Raw genomic sequence first — 22,492 nt, forward strand, 5'->3', positions numbered from 1 at the left:
CATTTACTTTTGCAGCAACAATAGCAGTTACCAGATTCCCCCCTCCCACTTAGTCCCCTTATGCGACCTTCAAACTTTGTGACTGGGAATTGTAAGAGTCGTCTACCCATCCCTCCATCACCACTGGCCAAAGAAACATCCTGCCTGCATAGTGGACAATGACCCGAATGTGAGGACTTCCATACCGCTTCCATATCTGCATATACCACATAATTTTCCTGTGTACTATGTAACTAAGCATGCTGTCTGTAACTGCGCCACAATGCCTCCCGGTTGTTACATGCCATACAAATGTGAACAAAATAAATAAATACTGCTTATCAAGCGGATTGTACCTAAGCCTTTCTTAAATATTGGCACTATTAATAAATGCTTCGAACATGTATGACCTAATGGAACAGTATTATTTTGACTTTATGGGAAACACTAAACCATGGTTCGTGGACAGCTACACCACAAATCGTAAACACCCTCATCGCACCAGGATACTAAATCCATGTTACAAGAAAAACTCTAAACCTAGCAGAAGGGTTGCCCTGACCTCCCATGGATACCTCCCCAAGACTAGCATCACTTGCAACACTACCTCTTCCTGTAAAAGCATAGCCTGTAAATGCACCATCCACCCCATTGACAGCAAGGCAGTAGTGGTTATTTAAGGCCCCAGGGGATTCGTTCCACTTCACCAAGAATGGGACGATTTTGTCTCTTCTCTATAGGCTACCTCGAATAACATTGTCATCACGGGAGACTCCATATTTGCTTGGCCTACTTGCAAACAGGCGCACAGCTCTCTTTTGAGGTTCTACAACACCCTCAATGTCAATATTTGGCCCACCTCCCTGACCCATATGTGTCTTAGCCTTCCTTTCTTCCAACCTGCTCTTCGTTTAGAAAGAGTTGCATGCTATGAAACGAAAGCAAGACATAGGTGTTATTTTGGTGCGTCCTATGAAAAGAAACTCCTCTAAAACATTTTCAGACACTTGCATCACCCCACTCCCCATAAACACACAGCCTTGGCCCTGCCAAATACATGAAAAACATGCACTTGAATAATGCTGGCAGAAAACACATGATGTGACAGATAAACAGAAATACCATAGAAATCTAAGAAGGTAGTATGAGACCATGTGAGGAGAAAATAAAGCATTCCTCTGTGATAATATCACTGGGGCCACCGACCCTTTGGTTGAAGTCTTCCAGATATGCAAGTAACTTAGAAATCCTCCTGCCAACACTAGTTTGTTTGTTTGTTTGTTTATTTATTTGTAATGCGCGCCAGACCCAAGGGTAACCGGGCGCAGTAAATAGAATATGCAAAGCTTACAGTGTTACAAAACATTACAGTGTTATATAGAGTTACAGTGTTACATATTTACAGTGATAAAGAGAAAGGTATGTACAGGCTTAGCAGGAAGCAGATCTGAACATGACTCTGTTACTAGTACTAGTGCATCACAACAGCTGACAGACAAGTCTGTCCTTGTTCTTCCAAGTCAACATCATAACTATCAAATTTAACATAAGAGGTCTGTCTAGACCCTCTGACGCTTTGCTCCAGTAAATAAAGTCCATGTTCAGTATTTCCTCTGTCACACCATCACCCCACTGAGAACATCAAAGCAGTCAGAAAAATGAATGAATCTTTAGAACAAAGTTTCCTGTAACCTGTGGCCACTTTAAAAGAAAACATGACCTTCCTTGTACCTGTGTTTTGACAGCCATAATTAACATTCCTTCGAACATAGGGGCTACCCGTTCCCCCTGCTCATCAAAAAAACTATACATGACCCAGAGACCATGGCCAATTATTGCCCCATCACCAAGATTCCTTTTATTAGAAAGATCATTGAAAAAATTGTTAGCTTCCAACTTCTAGAACACACTGAATCCTTGAACCTTCTTGATGATCACCAGTCAGGATTTAGACCAGCTAGAGGCACAGAATGTGTCCCTAGTCCTGAAAGATGAACTCTTGCTGTTATGTTGTTATTTTGTTTGTATTGCGCCAAAGCCCGTGGGCATCCAGGCGCAGAGAACAAAGCTTGGTTATACCTATCCTATTATATCTGTCAGCACTTTGGATACTTTGAACCACAACATTCTACATCAAGTGTCTGGAATCCTGTTTGTGAGTTAAAGGATGTATTCCCAGATAAATTGACTGCTCCTTCTGTAAAACAGAGAGTCCCAAGTAACTGGACTCTATTGCCCTCATTACAAGTCAGGCGTTAAGGGTTTAACGGCGCCGTCGGCGCCGTTAACCCTTAACGCCTGATTCACACTTTAACGCCTGCTTTTTGCAGGCGTTAAAGTCCAAGGCGCTAAGCGACCTTGGTGCTAATTACGGCACCGTAATTTACGGTGCCATAATTAGCGCCTTCCCCATCCCCATTATGCCCTATGGGGCAAAAATGGGAATGGGGAAGGGCAAATGGTGAATGGGGAATTACCGCCCCACTCACCTTGGAATGGGGCGGTAATTCCGCCATCCACCATGGCGGAATCATGGCATGGACCATGGTGCTAATAGCACCATGGTCCACCGCCTCACTTGTAATGAGGGCCTATCTCTCTTAGACTTGTGCCTCAGTTATCCTCTTGACTCATGAATGCCCACATAAAGGAATTAGCGGTCCCCATTGCTCCTTTCTCCTAGGCTTTTCAAATGTATGCAGAAGACGCACAGGTCCTTTTCAGACTAGTGTGTCCTCTTCTAGCTCACAATACCATTGCTTCTTGCCTCTTCCACTTCCAGGATTGGGCGACAGACAATAGTCTGAGTCAGAATGCATCTAAAACAGAGATAATCCCCTCTGGTTGGACTCCGATTGGAAACCTCCCATTGACATGGCCTAGCCCGATGGAACGCACCCCTGTTAGGACAGCCAAGGAGCTGTATCTATTTTTTTATGGTCCACTTCCCTTCGCCCAAGAACCACACAAACTCACTAAAAGATCATTTTACCACATACATATGATCAAGAGAAGCCTACCTTTCCGAATGGTGTGACTAAAGGTCGGGTATTTTCCCACCTGGACTACAGTAATGTCTATCATGGGAACTCGCATCCTTCTTGTTACACCAAATGCAATTAATACAGAATAAGGCAGTAAGATGAATTCATGGTCTTACATATAAAGACCACATTACATTGGGATGTAAGTCTCTATATTGGATTCCTCGCCAAGTGACATTTGACTATAAAGCCTTTGCTCTATCCATCATGTCTGTTGGGGAGTTGGGCCATTCTAGTTGCAGCAACTACACACAAAAAAAAAAAATCAAAAAACACTGCCCGACATTACTCCTCAGATCTTCCGGCTCTATAATGCTCACTGAGCGCCATCAAGAAAATGGTTTGGTGACAGAATAAAGCAAACCTTTGTCATAAATAAGAATTTTCTCTTATAAAAATATGGCTTTGTTGTTCTTTATTTGAAATCAGAGAAACAAATAAAATTAGAAGTCTCCCATCTTCATTTCTAAATGCAAATGGAGACTGCTCTGGTATTCACAGTCACTTGTTTGTGGTTTGATTATGTGTACTAAGCGCCATAATGTCTGGTCCTACTCTTCCTTGCCCAATTATTTACTTATTGGAGGATTCCAAATCCCCCCTGACTGACACACCCCATGTTGCTCCTCTTAATTCAAACTGCTCTCAGTCACCTGACTTCCATAAAGGAGTACTTGCCCTCTCTCACCACATGTCTGTACCCAAGCCAACCATGAGAAGGAGAAAGGGATGTAAGTAATGGGGCAAGGAAGTGTAGGACCAAGAGTAAGTGGCCACCCCACGTATCAAGGCCTCACCTCCTGGCCCTCTTCCGTGTTCCATTACTTATTCATGTTATTCCATCCTCACTTCAAGGCATAAGAGCAGAAAGAAATAAAACAGATGCCGAGTGTGTCCAACCAAATGAACACACTGTAAAGGGGTACTGAACGATACAAAAGGAGAAATAATTCAACTATCAAGCTATTAGCATGGCCTAACATGTTGTGGCTCAACTATGAGGTGCCATACATTTGCCCTAAATTGGGGTCATAATGCAGAGCCCTGCTGTCTAAATCCACCAAAAGCAGAACAATGCAAAAAACACAGAGCACAACTCAGGGACCCAAATTGCAAAATTGGCTCTGCCCAAGACAAAACCCAACCCATCAATCGAGGAGAAATCCAAGGGCATCCACTCCACAGTGAGCAGAAAACGAAATCCCATATGGAAGTGAACCACAGTACCATTGAAAACCCCAAAACCTGACAACAAGACTAACATAGCAGTTAACATGTATATAAAACAACCACCATCAATGTTATGGTGGGTTTGCAAAACCGTGAGAAAAATGAAATCAATCTGAAACATGACAGAAGTAAAGGCCACATGCCACAGCGCCACTTAAACCCGCCATAATGTTGATGGTTTTATGGTGTTTGCTAAACATAAGGATGTCAGACTATACAGCACTGATGATCCCTAATGAGAGTTAAAGGTTTATGTGGTTGTCTGCATCCTTCAAAGCTGTCTGTCTTGGGTTGATAAAGCTATGAATAAAATAAAATTGCCCTATATGATCAACACAATTAACTGCCGCAAAAAGCATGCTTTTGAGTTAATTTGCCTAACCATACTGCATTGCTCAGTGGCTATGAACAGTAAGTGAACTTCCATGTATACATACTGAGTGTCACCTTAGCAAGCGTGGCTTACCTGAAATGGCCTATTCACTCAATCCCAGGAAGAAAAGGAAGGGTGCCAACCCATTCCAATTAAGTGCAGCCCTCCCCACACCTATGATCCCCTATGGGTACAAAATGAACCGCCTGATCAGTATAGACAGCCTCGACAATAGCCAGACAGGAGCATCTCCTTGGAGAAGGCCCAAGACAGAAGCCTTAGATTAGGCCATGCATACCTGTGTACCAACACCAATCACTAGCAAGCCCCCAATGGGAACGCACATTCCGATGCCCGGACGGGAATACATTAGGAACTGCCCAGCTGTCCAGATAACCTTCCCTAGAAGACAAATGGAGAAGAAGAGCACCAGGAAGGACCAGCAGTGTCTACATATGGAACCTGGCCTAATCAGGTCAGCATTTGAAGACAGAGACAGGACAATAAGCACAGGGAAGATCACAGTATAAGAGTTAAGAAAACAGTCAACCACCAAAACACTGATCCGGAACAGGATTGCCACCAAACACAAGGTTTCCATGGTACAGAAGAACACACCTGGGTCCTCCTCCATCACTGAGCAGGATCAGAGCATGTCAATTGTTAATGAAACCATGGTGGGAGACCAAAAAAAACAATGTATCTGGTGGGAAGACATAGTGGCAACCAAGTGAATCACAAAATAGGTCCTTCGCCATGTCAGGAAGTGAGAGCCAACTAGGCAAGCGCAACTGCCTAAAAACAGGTCCCCAAACTGACATCGAACAGAGACCACGTGATCAAACCATGACTGGTAAAACACCATTGCAGATGGAGGAATATGAAAGAAACCTTGATCAAAAACCAACTGATTCACACAATAAGGCTGCATATACTTCAGCCCACAATTGGCTCGCCTTCTATTGAACTTTGTCCAGACGTCTTCTGGGTGTGTGTTTGATGGGTCTTCCTGGGTGTGAAGAGGTAAGGCCTACCCCTGCGGGAGGCCAGCCTGGAGACTATATGGGTACAGGTCGCCCAGCTGACCCTTCCCAGATGATAGCTCATTGGTGGGGGGGGATTTTGGGGAATAAAACCCCTGTTGAATGATGATCGAAGAGCAGAGGATCCAGAAAGGACAGTGAGGTATCATGAGCGAGATTGAAGCAACCAGAGGGAACAAAGAAAGCGAGAAAGCAAATACAGGATGAACGGAAGACAAGGGAGGCAAGGACAAGGAAGGACAACAGGAGCAAGTAGGACAAAACTAAGTAGCGTACCTGCAGCGGACTCACTGCTACGCGAAGGATCAGCTGCTTTCTCTGCAGATAACTTCCTGGATGAAGTGTAGAGCATGGTCACGTCATCGATGGCATAGCACAAGACCGTCACTCTACGTTGCTTTCTGAAACGTGTATCGTGCACGCAGAGGGCCCCAATACCATGGAAGCAAAACACAGGGCTGTTCTCAAAGACTGTATATTCAGCCATACTAGACATAGGAAACACTACACAGGAGGCCACCCTACAAACCAATAATTATGAGGAACAGGACTCCAGTGAAATCATAGAAAACCCAATCCCTCACCATAATACAGAAAATGCAGGAGAAGACAGAAACATGACTCCATTCATGCAAGTACCAGAGCAGATCAGATTTTCACTTCATGACATATTCACCATGTCACCTTGTAAGCCCCAAGGACACTGGCAGCGTCCTGCCTGTGAACAGTCTTCATCTTCACTGTAGGTTATGTTTATTTATTTTTTTGTAATATCTTTTCATTAGATTTTCAACAAAATATAACTCCAGCACATAGGTTTCCTTGAATTACAATGACACTGTTTAGTTCAATAACAATATATTAACATTATAAGCCTATATCTAGATCCTAAAACGCCCTCACACTAATAATTCTAATATACTACCATCCTATGCAACAGCAATAACAAAGCAACTATAAAATCCACACCAACACACATAAAACATCACAATAAACAACAGAGGTAGAGGTAGAAGAAAAGAGAAAACATAACAAAAGAAAAGGAAAGGAAAAAAAGAAAAAGGGGTGGCTCTCACTCCTCTCTCTCACTTCCCCACCATCATTCCGTTTCTTGATTCGTACAGGGTATTAAATGGCCCCCATAACGAAAGATAATTATCCTCTTTACCTTTATCCTTCATTGACATTTTTTCATACTTGGACAACATTTGTAACTCCACCAACCAGTCCTCAACAGTAGGTTTTTTTCTAGTCTTCCAGACCCTAAGGATTAGCTTAATTGCCACAATCACAGCTTTATCTATCCAAATATTGTTTCCTAGTATTCACACACCTCTCTCGATGTAGAAGCAAGATCACATTTGCCGCCGATCTTTGCAGAACTATACCGAAAACCATATCAGAACTCCAAAGTTCTTTTACTCTCAAGCAGTCCCAAAGTAGATGCAATAGGGTACCTCTATCTCCTCCACAACTCCAGCACAACTCATCCATCCTCAACTTCAGGTTACGTTTATGAGCTGCCCTTTCACATAAAATCATCCATGCCTTGGCAATCAAATGTGTAGTGGTAGGTGTGAGGAGTCGAAAATGGGAGGCCGACACAAAGGTATGTTATTCTCCAAGTCAGACATTTTATTAAACAGAAATGGTTTGGAAAAATGCCTCAGACACCGTCTAAAGCGGATTCTACCTACCTGAAAACTAAACTATGGATCTGTCTGTGTCAAGTAGTCAGTAACTTAAAAAGCAGTCCTTGCGTCCAGAACATTCCAAGCTGACCCTCACACTAAAAACAAACAAAAAGAGCAGGTAAATGTCTTTAACTTAATATTATAAAAAAAGTGCTGACAACCAAACGTATAATTATAGTTACAACAAAAAGGTGTTCTAAGGGGAAACCATTAGACCCAGGGGATGGTTCCATTCCCCTGGATTCTTGTGTAATAGGGCAAAAAGAGTCTCTTTGTCCAACAATTCCTGTGTGTGATCCTTCCAAGGAGAGGCCCTTGGATCCAGAGGGAGAGTGGTTACTTTCCTCTGGAATTTTAGGTAGGATGGCAAAAAGTATCACTTTATCCAACAGTTTCTCTGTGCCTTTGGTACTGGTTTCACAAAGTTATTGTTTAAACAATAAACCCCATAGTAGTCTTTGTTTAAAACCATACAATACATTCCACAACAGTCCTTCTTTCTTTACTATTACATATTGCCTGTTATACTCTGTCAGGAATCCTCCTATGGGGTTTTCAGATCTCCTGGTAAACTTCCCTACCAGGTATCTTCCCCACCAATGTCAAGCTCTTTACACAACTTCAGGTTCCTGGTATACTCCCCTGCCATGGCCTCTGCAAAAGTTCACACAGTAAGGGGTGTCCTTTCCCTCTCACAGGCTTTGCTTCCCAATTGCCTGGTGTTCTTCTGCCAGGGATTCTGCAAACGTTCACGAGGTAAGGGGTTTCCTTTCTTCCCCCTTTTCCTTTCACAGGCTTTGCTTCTCAACTGTTCTTTTCAATGTACTAATGTTCTAAGATTTTCGATAGATTTGCTTATGGTTTCAACTGTCCCCCACATTGACATCTCATGCAACCAGTTTTGCCTGGGGATTGGTGTGGCCCTTTTTTCGTTGGTTTTCAAACATTCTTCTTGTTGGCATTTGAACTCGTGCTTTTCCTTGATTTCAATGAACTAAGCTTGGTGTCTTTGTCACTTGCAACTTCATACAGTTCAAACATTCGCTGGTGTGCGCGTGGTAATGGCCCGGGATCCTCCTCTGCTCTAGGCAGATTCACCGGGTCTTGTTTACATCACTGCCTTTGCTTGCGCTTCCACGTTGGTGTTTCTCCCCCTTCGGGATCGTACAGACACTAGGTCACCATCTGATGTGGTTCCACGAGCAACCACCGGCTTTCCGGGACCAGATAAAGCTTTTTGTTAGTGCAGATGTGTCCCTGGAGTCTCTGCTCGGTCTCCAGCCTCGCCACTGCTAGCTTTCCTTCACACTCGGCTTTCCATCTTGTCACACCAGTCTGCCCCCTCGCGGCCAGGAGCCCCAACTCAGGATTCCTCGTTCTCTTCTGCACAACAGTTCCGTTCTGTACTACTTCTGTCATTTTTAAATGTACCGCTTACTTTGGGTCCAACAAAACAACTAGTCTGCACATTAGATTTCAGGCTTCCCTTGATTTGCATGATCTCCTTCCTGCTCTTCCTCATCTCAGTACTTGAGAATTTATGGGAGTTGAATTCCATAGATGTAAATGGTTTTCATAGAGGTGGTTGTTCAAAAGCGTTACATAAAGATACATCAGAACCATAAAATGTTACATATGATTTATGAGTGTTTAATGCATAAGTGGGGTTTTGACTATGGTGATTTGCAGGAAAGTGTTTCTGACTTTTACTACAGGATGGAACTGTAAGGTGACAATAAGCCATTAGGGTCTTGGGTATTATGTAGTCCTCCTCTAGATGAAGGCGGGGGTGGGGGGGAATATCTTGTCTCATCCAATTGCCTCCTCCCTCGTGATCCTTCCTCATACAGCCACCCCCATGGTCAGATCAGGTAGCTGCTGCTGTTCCCTGGCCCCGAGGGAAGAGATTGCTAAGGGGAAGTTAGTGATGACTCCACAAGATTCATTGCACAGGGCAATTCATCATATCCAATACAACAACTCACAGCCAATATGACTCCGCCAGCACCTCTGTATACATTCAGGTGTTTCTGCCATTTCTGCCGTTTTGCTGTGGAGAAATTTCGTTTTTTTTGCTGCAAATGCCTTGGAAGTCCTCTTTCTGTCTCTACAAGTGGAGGCAGAGACAGCACCAGCTACAAAAATTCCACTGGAAGCGGAGCACAGCTGTGTGCTGCTGTGTGTTTGGTGTTCGGGGCTGCAGCGGTGAGGCATTCACTTTGCATCTAAGCAAGTCTGTGGTTGTCGAGCAGTGTCTGTTTTCAGTGGATGCTGTGCTGAAGGAGGAGATACAGCTACAATAGCCCCTGTGAACCACGGAGCAGAGTTGAGGCGAGCCAAGGACAGCAGTCCGTGCACATCTGCTGTCGGCTCCGTACCAGCAAAAACCTATAAGTGAGAGAGTGTTTTGTGGCGTGTGGCGAGGACCGGCTGCCTTGGTGATCCACGATCGAGAAGTCCTCTCTCTATTGTGCTTCCCTGCCTGCTCCGACAAGGGTTAAACACCCCCGACAATACGCAGTGTAGCGGGAGAGAGTGTTTTTGGTTTGGTGGTAGGTGGAAGGAGGAAGCCGCCACACACCAAAGGATTACTTCCACTCCTGGACTGTGACGCCTAAAACCGCTGTGAATTCAAACTTGCACAGCAGCAAAGTAAACAGGGTTACGAGACATGAACATGTAAATTGTGTTCTTTTAAACTCCGATAGTATACACGATACACAGTGAATCTCAGTGTATCTCAAAACGCACACGTGAATACGTTACAAAGCAAACACCAGCGTTTGAACAGAAGTTGATCTGTGGGATTTTTAAAGTTTTTAATTCAAATTTTAAATATAATTTTAACAATCAATCACCTGTTTTGAAAATTCTATAGTGGAAAATGAGATTAAAACAACCAAAAAGATTGGGATTAAGTGGTCAAACTACGTTAAAAGGGAAAAGATTACGTAGCCCACATGCCGTGAATAGGAACCAATGCGACGGCCCATGACAGAAAAAGGGCAAAAAAGAAAGTAGCAACTGTGTGCCGATTTTGGAATTACAACAGCAGAAATATCGGGGTTCTTTTCAGGAAAAGCAATGCGCATTCTGCAAATTTTAATACCTGTGCTCTCTAAAGCAGAGAATTTTCCCTTGAATAGGGCACAAGAGCTACCACATAACATAACAACACGACGGCTGCTACACATCAAATGGAAGACCGACAAGATATGTCATTTTTGAATGACTGTTCTTTAGATAATAATGGATCCTTGCTGAAACTTTGTAACTCAATAAGAAGGAATTAATTGGGGGTGTATCAGCCCTAAACAACAGAGACAGTCAGTTCAGCAATCTTTCGGCTAGCCCCAATTTGGAGATCCTAAATGTTTTAGTATAACAACGAGAAGCATCCCTAGTGAACAGAAGTTCTGAACGCAATGATAAGGAATCCTTAGTTTGCCAAGTAATACCAGTGACAATGGACATTTTAACCTCATTAACAGCCCAAGTGTTACGCTCACCTGGCTCCTACAGAGGCGTCGATCTGGACTGGACTGCTGCGGTCTCCACCAATGTGACGCGTAGGGCCGAGATGACGGACTTGACTGGCCCACCTAGCTTCGTTTGCTTGGCCCGTAGGAATATTCTTCTGCAAGTGGAGAAAGGGAATTAACCACCCATGGAGTTGAGCGTAAATCCCCCCACCGCTCTGTTCTCCCCACTGATCACCTTGGATGTTCCCTCTTATAGTCTCACCTGATGATTTGAAAAGATGAGCTCTCGATCCTGCATTGAGCGCAGGGGCGCGTAGATAACCAGTTGCTTCACTGGCTCGAAAGCTTTGGTGAGTTCCAGGACAATATTGACTCTGATATTCCCGGCAAGATGCCGTAAGTATGTAGTTCGTAAGAGTTCAAATGCCTGACTTTCACTCTTGTCCGATTCCTTGCAGGTTGCAGCTTGACCCTACTGAAGAGTTCCTCGTGGCAACCGGTAATGTTCTGGTAAGGATTTGTTTTATCCAACACAGTTCGATAAAATAAGGTTCACATGTAACCTGTAGCTTTCTCCCTTATTCAGGCGCTGAGAGAAAGTATGAAGTCTCGGGGAATAATGCCTCCGGCGGTAAAATTAGGTAAGTCTTTTGTGGTGAGGAGGGTTCCCCTTGTTAGTCCCTTGTTTCACCTTGCTGCCCTTTTGTTTCCCCTTAGGGGCCGGGCTTCGGCTAGGATGCAGTGGAAGCTGTGCCAACCCGTGAAGAAGAATAGTACCCCCGGTGGTAAAATCAGGTAAGTCTATGGGGGGTATTCCTCTGTGTATTCCCTTGGCTCACCTTGCTGTTCCCTTCTTCTCCTTAGGTGCCGGAGTGCGGCGGTAACATGCAGGAGGATGCGGTGTAATGTGAAGATGCTGCGAAGGCCGGTGAGTTTAGCGTGGCGCAGCAGCAGGCGAGGCGACACGCATAAAATAACTTCTTTCTTCCAGCTCGAAGGCGCGATGGATTGGGAATTCAGGTAAGGATCAAAGGTATTGCTCTTGTTCTAACCTTTTCTCCTTCTTTCTCCCTTTTTCTAGGAGCGCCAAACTCGAGGCGGGCGTGGCAGAAGACTGGATGCAGACTTGCAGGCACGGTGAGCGTTAAGCTGCTGGATGCAGAATAACACGAAGCGTGTGCTGCTCTTCGGGCGTGGTTTAAATAGCCTTCAAAGTAGTCCCAGGTAAGTATTCCTCCCAAGCCCCACCCGAGTAAAAAAATAGTCCCTAGGTAAAATAGTCCCTTCCAAGCCTCGTTTGGCTTGGAGCTCTTGCAGCATGGTCTGCATCAGGTAGGTTTGCAGCATGGTCTGCATCATGTAAGTTTTAATCTACGAGCCTGGCGCCTATGGCGCCAGGACTGACTCTCCATATGAGCCTGGCGCCATAGGCGCCAGGACTGCACCCAAATAGCCCCTAGCAGGGGTTGTTGGGTTTGCTTGGGGTAACTTGATGCCTGCTTCCGGGGTTGCTGGACCTGGTCTGGGTCCCCGGGGGTAGGCATCATGACAGCACTCCCCCCAAGGCCCCTCCTAAAGTCATTCTTCCCTGTGGGTTCGGTTTGTCTGGGAAATTTCGGTGGAATTTTTTTCACCAATCGGGATGCATGAACATGGTCACTAGGTTCCCATGACCTTTCCTGTGGTCCATAACCTTTCCAGTTGATTAAATAAAAAAGTTTTGACTTTATCAGCTTGGAGTCCAGGATGTTCTTAACTTCAAATTCGTGCTCTCCGTCTACAAGGATGGGGTCTGGTGGCTTGGTTAGTCTTGTACCTGTTTGTACTGGCTTCAAAAGTGACACATGAAAGACGGGATGAATTCGCATATTAGCAGGTAAGTCGAACTTGACAGCCAACGGGTTGATAATGGCCTTAATAGAGTAAGGTCCCAAATATCTGGGGTTAAAGGTCCGTGTTCCCTTTAGAGGTATATGTTTTGTGGCTAACCATACTTGGTCCCCTATTTGGTATTGTGGAGAATTGCTTCTATGCCGATCAGCATCTTTCTTGTATTTTTCTTTCGCCTGTTTTAAATGTGTAGTTGCTTCCTTAAAAGCTTGTGTAATCGTAGCGTGCAGATGGTCCACTGCGGGCATTTCTAAGTCTTGGGGTGAGTCAAGGTCTGAGGTTCGAGGATGGTGCCCATATAAGGTATAAAAGGGGCTTTGTCCAGTTCCAGACTGTACTGAATTATTGTATGCATATTCGGTGATCCAAAGAATGTCTTTCCAATTACTCTCCGTCTGATGTAACATACAACGCAGGTATTGTTCGAGAGTCTGGTTGGTCCTCTCCGTTTGACCATCGGTCTGGGGGTGGTGACTGGTCGATAAACTCACATCGATTTGCGCCAATTGACAGCATTTTTTCAAAAAATGTGAAATAAATAGACTGCCCCGGTCAGAGACCAACACAGACGGAAATCCATGTATGCGAACAATGTTTGAGGAATTTTTTGGCCAGGATTGAGGCTGAAGGTAGTCCTTTTAAAGGAATAAAGTGGGCCATCTTGGAAAAAAGATCCACAATAACTAGAATGGTGTTAAACCCATTACAAGTAGGTAGATCGGTAATAACGTCTAATGATAAGGTGTGCCATGGTGTAGGCGGAATGTCTAAAGGTTGTAAGAGTCCATCTGGTTTTTTCTTTTGACTTTTGTTTTGGGCGCAAATGCCACAAGACATCACAAATGATTTAATATCCTTTCGCCAGGTGGGCCACCAGAATTATCTTTTAATTTTAGCTTCAGTTTTTGCAATATCTGGGTGCCCCTCCATTAGGGTATCATGATAACGGGAAATGACTAGCTCTTGTAGTTCCTTGTGTGGCAGAAATAGCCGCCCTTGGTAATAAGGCAGATCATTGGTGACAGAGTAGTCCGGGCCTTCCTTTACCCAGTCCTGCAAGGCTGTAGGATCAAAGAGTTGCTGGATCTTTACCTGAATGTCCTCTAGTGTCTGTAGAGTAGTCATGCCAAGAATCCTTTGTTCGGAAATTATAGGTACTGGTTCTGGGTTCACTTCTGCCTCTCTCATCCCTATGCGGGATAAGGGGTCTGCTTTACCATTCTTACAACATGGTCGATAGGTTATCACGAAATCGATCTTGGCAAAGAACAATGCCCATCGGAGTTGACGTGACGATTGGACCTTGGCTGTTTTTAAAAACTGTAAGTTCCGGTGATCACAGTAATGGTATGCCTGGCACCGAGAAGATAGTGCCCCCAAGCCTTGAAGGCGGATTTAATGGCTAATAACTCCTTGTCGGTGAACCACATAGTTTAACTCGGGTGCCGAGAACTTTCTGGACCAAAATGCTACTGGATGAAGCTGGCCAGATTCAGGGTCCTTTTGAGACAGGACAGCTCCCATGGCTAGACTGGATGCATCAGTTTCCACTACTATGTATGGAAGTTCAGGGCGCGGGTGCTTTAGCACAGGTGCAGACGTGAATTTCGCTTTCAGCTCTTGGAAGGCATTTTCAGCTTCTTCAGTCCACATAAAGCATTTATTTTTTCGCAAGAGTGCTGTGATGGGATGTACGACATGTGAAAAATCTGGGATGAATTTGCGGTAGAAATTGGCAAAGCTGAGCATGCTTTGTACTCCTTTAACTGAACTTGGTGATGGCCACTTAAGGATTGCGTCCACCTTCCGTGAGTCCATTCGGACTCCCTTTGGGGTCAGGATAAACCCAAGGAATTCAACTTCTGTGGCATGAAAAACGCATTTTTCTAGTTTTGCATATAGTTTGTGCTGGCGCAATTTCTCAAGGACTGCTCGGACGTGCTTCACATGGTCAGATACTGAAGAGGAGTATACTAGAATATCATCGATATACACGATAACACAAACGTCAATGAGTTCACGAAGGACATCGTTCATGAAGTATTGGAAGGCTGCTGGTGCATTGCACAACCCGAAAGGCATCACCTGGTATTCGATTAACCCATACTTAATGTGGAAAGCAGTCTTCCATTCGTCGCCCTCTTTTACACGTACTAGATGGTATGCCCCCCGCAGATCTAATTTAGTGTATATACCAGCAGCCTTCACTTGGTCTAGTAGTTCAGGGATCAGAGGCAACGGGTATCGTCTCTTAACAGTTATCTGGTTCAATGCGCAGTAGTCTATGCACGTTCTGAGGTCACCTTCCTTTTTGGGTATGAAGAACAAAGCTGAAGATGCAAGGGACTTGGATGGGCGAATAAAGCCATTGGCAAGGTACTGATCTAAGTATTGTCGTAGGTGAAGGTTCTCAGGTTCTGTAAGGGCATAGATCCTGCTACGAGGGGGTTGTGCACCGGGTATGAGATCAATTTGACAATCGTACGATCTGTGAGGAGGTGAGGTGTTTGCCTGCTCCTTTTGGAAGACATCCTGGAATTCTTGGCATTCTGGAGGTAGTTGCATAACTGCTGTGGTTACTGTGGCCAGGCCTGCGTTCTGATTTTTCTTTGGGTAACAGGTTTGTGCACAATCCGGGAAGGTTATTCTCTTCTCTCGCCAATCAATACAAGGATTATGTGTTTCCAATCAAGGTATCCCCAGTATTATTTGGAACTGTGGGGCTTTGATTAGATCAAACACAATAGTCTCTCGATGCCCATCCTGACCCAATAGTGTCATCTCTGCGGTGGAATGAGTTACAGGCCCAGAGGCAATTTCAGTTCCATCGACTGTGGTGATGACATCTGAGGTGGTTTTTCGCAGAGAGGTAGATTCATCCTGGAAGCCAATTCATAGTCCACATAGTTTCCTATGGCCCCGCTATCAATGTATGCCTTTACTGCGTGCATACGCGATGGCTGCCCTGGATCTACGAGGACAATTGGTATGATGAAATGTGAGGTCTGAGTATCCTTCTTCAAGCTCGGCAAGCAGACCTCTACTCTTGTCGGGCGTGGTCGTTTCCCGAGTCTGACTCCATATGGCTTTTATCAGCAGCTCCTACCACCTTCTTAAGTGGTTTTACAGGGCAATCCCGTAGAAAATGTCCAGAAGTTCCACAATATAGACACAATTGCATTTGCCGTCTCCTTTCTCTTTCCTTCTGGGTTAAGGGTCCTTTAATCCCTCCGATTTGCTTGAGTTCTGAAGCATCTGCTCCTTTGGGGTTAGCGTGGGTTTTGACCAACACCAGATTCTCAAACTCGGCTCGATCAGCCTTTCTGTTCTGAAGTCTGTAATCTAACTGGAACACTAAGTCTATATATTCTGCGCAGTCTTGAGGTAGGTTCACGACTTGAGCCAAGACATCCTTGAGTTCTCCTCGAAGCCCTCGATGAAATAGCGTGATTCGTTTTACCTCAGGCTATCCAGTTTCCACTATTAACCTATTAAAGGTTGCGATGTAGGATAGAAGGCCCTGGTTACCCTGTCGCAGGGACAAAAGTTTGTTATCCAGGGCCTGTCCTTGGGAGTGCCGGGCAAATAGTCTTTCCATGCTAGTTTGAAAGCCCTGAAAATCCTGAAGAATTGGGTCATCCTGAGTAACTAGTGGAATTGACCAATCAGCTGCACTGCCGCTGAGATATGACAATACAAAGGCTACCTTTGCTTGATCATTTGGGAAGGCTCCAGGTCTGCATAAAAAGTGCAAGCGGCATTGGTTCATAAACACGGCGAACCTTTTGGGATCTCCAGCAAAGCATTTGGGTGGGGCTAATGGAATATGTCCTGGTAGGTTTATTTGCACAGGGTTACTCGATAACACAGGAGCTGGATTTCCCCCGGAACCAGGTAGGGGTGCTTGTCCAGCCTGGCTTTGCAATAGTTGCCTAGCAAAATCATCAGTTCGCTCCTTTGACAAAATCAGTTCTCTCCTAAGAGCATTGGTTTCTTAACGGGCAGAATGCAGTTCAGCCCTCAGTTCCCCTAGTAATTGGGCCAATTGGTCAGTCTCTGAGGTATGCATAATGCCCGGGTGGGAATTTGTGGGTAGGCTTCGCGTTCTGTTACGCTCACCTGGCTCCCACAGAGGCGTCGATCTGGACTGGACTGCTGCGGTCTCCCCCAATGTGACGCGTAGGGCCGAGATGACGGACTGGACTGGCCCACCTAGCTTAGTTTGCTTGGCCCGTAGGAATATTCTTCTGCAAGTGGAGAAAGGGAATTAACCACCTGTGGAGTTGAGTGTAAATCCCCCGACCCCGCTGTTCTCCCCACTGATCACCTTGGATGTTCCCTCTTATAGTCTCACATGATGATTTGAAAAGATGAGCTCTCCATCCTGCATGGAGCGCAGGGGTGCGTAGATAACCAGTTGCTTCACTGGCTCGAAGGAATTGGTGAGTTCCAGGACAATATTGACTCCAATATTCCCTGCAAGACGCCGTAAGTATGTAGTTCGTAAGAGTTCAAATGCCTGACTTTCACTCTTGTCCGATTCCTTGCAGGTTGCAGCTTGACCCTATTGAAGAGTTCCTCGTGGCAACCGGTAATGTTCTGGTAAGGATTTGTATTATCCAACACAGTTCGATAAAAAAATGATGTCCATATGTATCCTGTTGCTTTCTCCCTTATTCAGGCGCTGAGAGAAAGTATGAAGTCTCGGGGATAATGCCTCCGGCGGTAAAATCAGGTAAGACTTCTGTGGTGAGGAGGGTTCCCCTTGTTAGTCCCTTGTTTCACCTTGCTGTCCTTTTGTTTCCCCCTAGGGTCCGGGGTTCGGCTAGGATGCAGTGGAAGCTGCGCCGACCTGTGAAGAAGAATAATACACCCAGTGGTAAAATCAGGTAAGTCTATGGGGGGTATTCCTCTGTGTATTCCCTTGGCTCACCTTGCTGTTCTTGTCTTCTCCTTAGGTGCCGGAGTGCGGCGGTAACATGCAGGAGGATGCGGTGAAATGTGAAGATGCTGCGAAGGCCGGTGAGTTCAGCGCGGCGTTGCAGCAGGCGAGGCGATGCGCATAAAATAACTTCTGTCTTCCAGCTCGAAGGCGCGATGGATCGGGAATTCAGGTAAGGATCAAAGGTTTTGCTCTTGTTCTAACCTTTTCTCCTTCTTTCTTCCTTTTTCTAGGAGCTCCAAACTCGAGGCGGGCGTGGCAGAAGACTGGATGCAGAATTGCGGGCACGGTGAGCGTTACGCTGCTGGATGCAGAATAACGCAAAGCGTGTGCTGCTCTTCGGGCGTGGTTTAAATAGCCTCAAAAGTAGTCCCAGGTATGTATTCCTCCCCAGCCCCACTCGAGTAAAAAAATAGTCCCTAGGTAAAATAGTCCCTTCGAAGCCTCGTTTGGCTTGGAGCTCTTGCAGCATGGTTTGCATCAGGTAAGTTTCAATCCTTGAGCCTGGCGCCTATGGCTCCAGGACTGACTCTCCATATGAGCCTGGCGCCATAGGCGCCAGGACTGCACCCAAATAGCCCCTAGTGGGGGTTGTTGGTCTTGCTTGGGGTAACTTGATGCCTGCTTCCGGGGTTGCTGGACTTGGTCTGGGTCCCCGGGGGGAGGCATCATGACATCTGTGTCTAGTATGGCTCCAAACCCCTTGCTCCCGGCTGCATCGGTGAAAAGGACTCTTTTTGTCCATGTATTCAAAAGGTGTTCGCCAAAGTGAGGTCCCATTGAAATTCTTTAGGAAATTCCTCCAGATTTCCAGCTGGGGCTGCAACCATTCAGAATTTGAGAATACTTGATTCAATTATTGAAGAAATGCGAGAGGCGGCTGGTCCAACTTTGCATTTAATCTTTATAGACTTTCAGCCGCGTTTAATGGAGTGGACCGCCAGCGGCTCTGGGATAAGCTTATGAATTGGGGATGTACTACATGGTTGATCAATATTTTGAGTGCCTGCATGATGGTTCTCAAACGTGGGTACACCTCACTGATGAAGAGAATACGACTATATCTAATCCAATATACAAAGGAGTCCAACAGGGTTGTACTATGGCAGCGTTGCTGTACAATTTGTACATGGCTGACCTGCCTGAACGGTTACTACCAAGTATCGGATGTTGTCCCCAGCGGGGAGGGTCACCCGTGCCATGTCTTTTTTATGCAGATGACCTGATTTTGCTGAATTACACATATTTAGGCACAAAGAATATGTTCTCTGAACTTTATAAATATTCTCTAGAGAACAAGCTTAAAATAAATCTTTCAAAAACCAAAATAATGGCTATTTCATCAAAAAGGTGAAATACCCTGGATTTAACAAAGAATTTGGTAAAATTGAATAGGTTGAAACTTACCCTTATCTTGGCATTGATATAAGTAGTAGTGTTACCTACAAATATATCATAGAAGCCAAGAAAATTAAAGTATTAAGACTGACACAATTGATCGTAAAATTTGGCACAGAAACTGCGGGTTTCACATTTGAAGGAATCATTATATTGTAGAAGCAATGCTTCTGCACAACTATACTGTATGGCTTGGAAGCACTCTCAATGAGACACTTGGCATGGTTAGATGTATTGGAAGGCTGTTTCTGGAGAAGAATATTGAAGCTTGGCCAGTCTGGGCCTGTCCAGTATATACGCCTTGAGCTGGGGTTAATGTGCCTGAAAGGTAAACTGCTGAAGAGGCGAGGGCTGTTACATATAAAAATACATACTGCCCCACAATGCCAATTATTGCGCTTGTTGGAAATTAGAACAAGCTATAATGATGGATTTGAGCAACTGACAGAGATGCTATATAAAAACAATGGGATGGTCACCTGACTTTTCAAGAAAGACACCATACGAGATCTTGAAGCGTATATTTATAAGTAAAGTCAAAACCTGGGATTGGGCTGGTAATCATGCACATCTTGATACACTCCCTTCTTACAAATATGTAAATGGGGTGTCACACAAGTATATGCAGACCCAGCTCTACCTAAGGAAGTGTCCAAACCAAGCAGCGAGATCTTTTCGTTTGAGGATGCGCACCAACCAGCTACCTTTACTTGCACTGTTTGGTGCACGGTTAAAGCTTTTAAAGAATGAAAGGTTTTGCAGAATATGCCAGATTCCGAGACATATATTCACGGAGTGTCCAGCTCTAGCACCTGAATATATGACAAGTCTGGGCTACCTTGTATATGAGTATGAGATGAGTAAAAGCGATTCATTCTGGATATATTGTTTGAATTCGGAGAGTCCGGGGATGCAAATTGCCTTGTACCAACTGTGGACCTGTATTAAAAAAAAGCTTAATAAAAATGTTATGAGTGACTTAGTACTAAATTGAGTAGCTAAACTAATACAAAATCCTTAGCTGACACAGAAAATTGTAAAGAGAAACTAATACAGGCAACTCATGGTTTTAATCAGATTCGAGGTTTTAGCATAGTATTGTTTTAAGTGGTGAATAATATTACGTTATTTGTTTGTATAATGCACAGATGCAAACTTGTATTAGACAACGGTGATGTGTTGCTGCACAGAAACAACTATGTAACATGATGACAGATGGGTAATGATACGATTAGATTAAGAGATGTGAGGAAATAATAGTGAACACACGAAATGATAACGTGTAGTGTTAATGAAACATATGAAATGTAAATGTGTAATGTCATTTTTATGATTTTAGATGATGTAATATAAATTAGTAACCTTTTTTGATTAAACTAAACAAATAAATTGAAATAAATATATTCACTCCAGAAAATCTTGGTGGCCGTCTAGAGGCCCATCCCCCACAATAGTCGCATGTACACACTCTTGCGAGCCATGCCAAGAGGGTGTAACGCCTAGGATCATTTCTGAATATCACAACTGTAACCTACAGTTCACTGGGCCCCGCGATGTGCTCCTACGAAAGAAAATCCTGAAACTGTTTATTCCAGTGTGTCAAACAACCAGGTGAGCAAGAGAGGATTCCTGGGTCTTGCAACAGGGACATCTGATCCCTTACCTCTTCCACTGTACCAGCACTCTAGGGCGCTGAAGGTCCATATCCCTCTCCCTCCACTACTTTCCGAAGTGTAACATAAAGAAGGGGCGGGGCAAGTCCTGTGTCTTCTGGCCCAGCCCCTGCGACACCAAAATCACATTATTCTTTAACAACTTGATACAGACGTGCATTTATAACAAGAATGAGGAACAGCAGGCCAAACCCATCAGCAGCATGACGGTCAACTGGCGAGTGACACAAAACAGGAGATGAAATAGGAGAGCAACTTCTTTATAGGAGTCATTTGTCTGCAAGAGCTACAAATACGAGAAGCAACATAGCATGTAGAAAACTTCTAGCCACTTCTGTAACTTGAGGAATAAACATTTGTAGAAAAAATAAATACTTTTTAACCAAAATAGGTTTGTACAATACATTGTATGGCTAAGAACCGTGCAAAATATATATAGGATTGCATCAATAGATTTTGCACAAGAACAAAACACTACATAACTTTGTGAACATTTAAATAAAAAAAAGGTTAAAAAAATATGGACACCATGACATTAGATATATCACATCAAAGAATTGTGAACCGCTTCCCTGCCTACCTACATAAATACATACATATAAAAGTACAAACAACTAGCCTAGATGCCCATGGGCTTTGTGCAAATGCAAAAATCACAAATAATAAAATACCGTTTTTTGGTGTCATACGTTTCTTAGTATTGTTCCCCAAATCCAACTAGTTTCTCACAAGCTACTTACAGCAATCTTGTAAGGCATTTTTGTGTGGGTGTTTTGATGACTACAATGGTTGGCCTATGAAACGAGACGCAGCCGCAAACTTTTAAATCTACCCCGAATAGCACAACCAGTCATAAGTGCGGCGCAAAGTATTAAATGAATAAACTAAAATACCCGGTGGTGAAGGATAAACTCGGGCCGAAAGCACAACACAGAAAATCGGGTTACAGAACAATGATTCCACAGAGTGCCAGGCAGCCACCTACGAGTTCACCACATATCTGAGCCAAGGAGCGGGCCTTATCGGCGCAGGCGAACATGTGAATAGTCGCGCTTGTGTCGCCAGAAACTGCTGAATCACGGTGACAAGGTCCGGGTGAAAGCAGAGCGGGAGCAGCTTGCGCGCGCGCACTCTGGGGCTGGCTGCTGTGCACGCGCGGGGGCGTGCAGCCTGGGCCAGCTAAGACGAGTGAGTCACGGTCACGAACGGGTCTTCTTGCGACGTAGGCAGCAGCACCGGTGCCTAAAAATAATATCACAAATGCAATTCGCAGGCTCCCCGATTAAAAAGACGCGTCAGGGCTCCGTCTCCCCACCCCTATAACACGAATAACGACACAAACAAATACCCTACCCCAGCCCACCGACGACACTTCACTGATTTACACACTCCCCCCCCCCCCAGATCATCCTAAGCACACTTCACTTTCCAACCGCCCCACTTCTGCCCAGGTCCCCCAAAACTAGTAGAGACACGCTTCACAATCCCGAACTCCAACAGTTAAAGGCCCACCACACCATGCGTACTCTCCTGACACGCGCTTCAGTTTCCCACCTGCTGCTTTTACTATTCAGTGAGAAGTACACATTCCATGGTCCAATTTCTACCATCTCCTACAAAACTCTTATCCGAACGCACCCTCCAAACTCCCATCTTCCCACTCCTTCAATGACAGTGGTAAGTAAAATCTGTTTGCCAGCTCCTATATCACGAAAACGTTACCCTCAACAGGCACTCCTATTGC

At 44.7% G+C, this 22,492-nt stretch overlaps 1 protein-coding gene across 6 annotated transcripts in view; it reads right to left on the bottom strand.

The window, feature by feature from the left end:
• ABHD4 (abhydrolase domain containing 4, N-acyl phospholipase B) overlaps positions 1–22,492 on the bottom strand; it is a 313,526-nt gene that overhangs the window by 257,722 nt on the left and 33,312 nt on the right. The window contains exon 1 of one of the 6 annotated variants that reach the window (XM_069633881.1): positions 21,642–21,779. The exons of the other annotated variants lie outside the window; for them this stretch is intronic. The gene's annotated coding sequence lies outside the window, so the exon portion shown is untranslated. Of the gene's footprint in view, positions 1–21,641; positions 21,780–22,492 lie in introns of those variants that run through there. 6 annotated transcript variants of the gene reach the window in all.

Source organism: Ambystoma mexicanum, chromosome 13 (assembly GCF_040938575.1).
Source record: "Ambystoma mexicanum isolate Mex_15411 chromosome 13, UKY_AmexF1_1, whole genome shotgun sequence".
Taxonomy (NCBI): Eukaryota; Metazoa; Chordata; class Amphibia; order Caudata; family Ambystomatidae; genus Ambystoma; species Ambystoma mexicanum.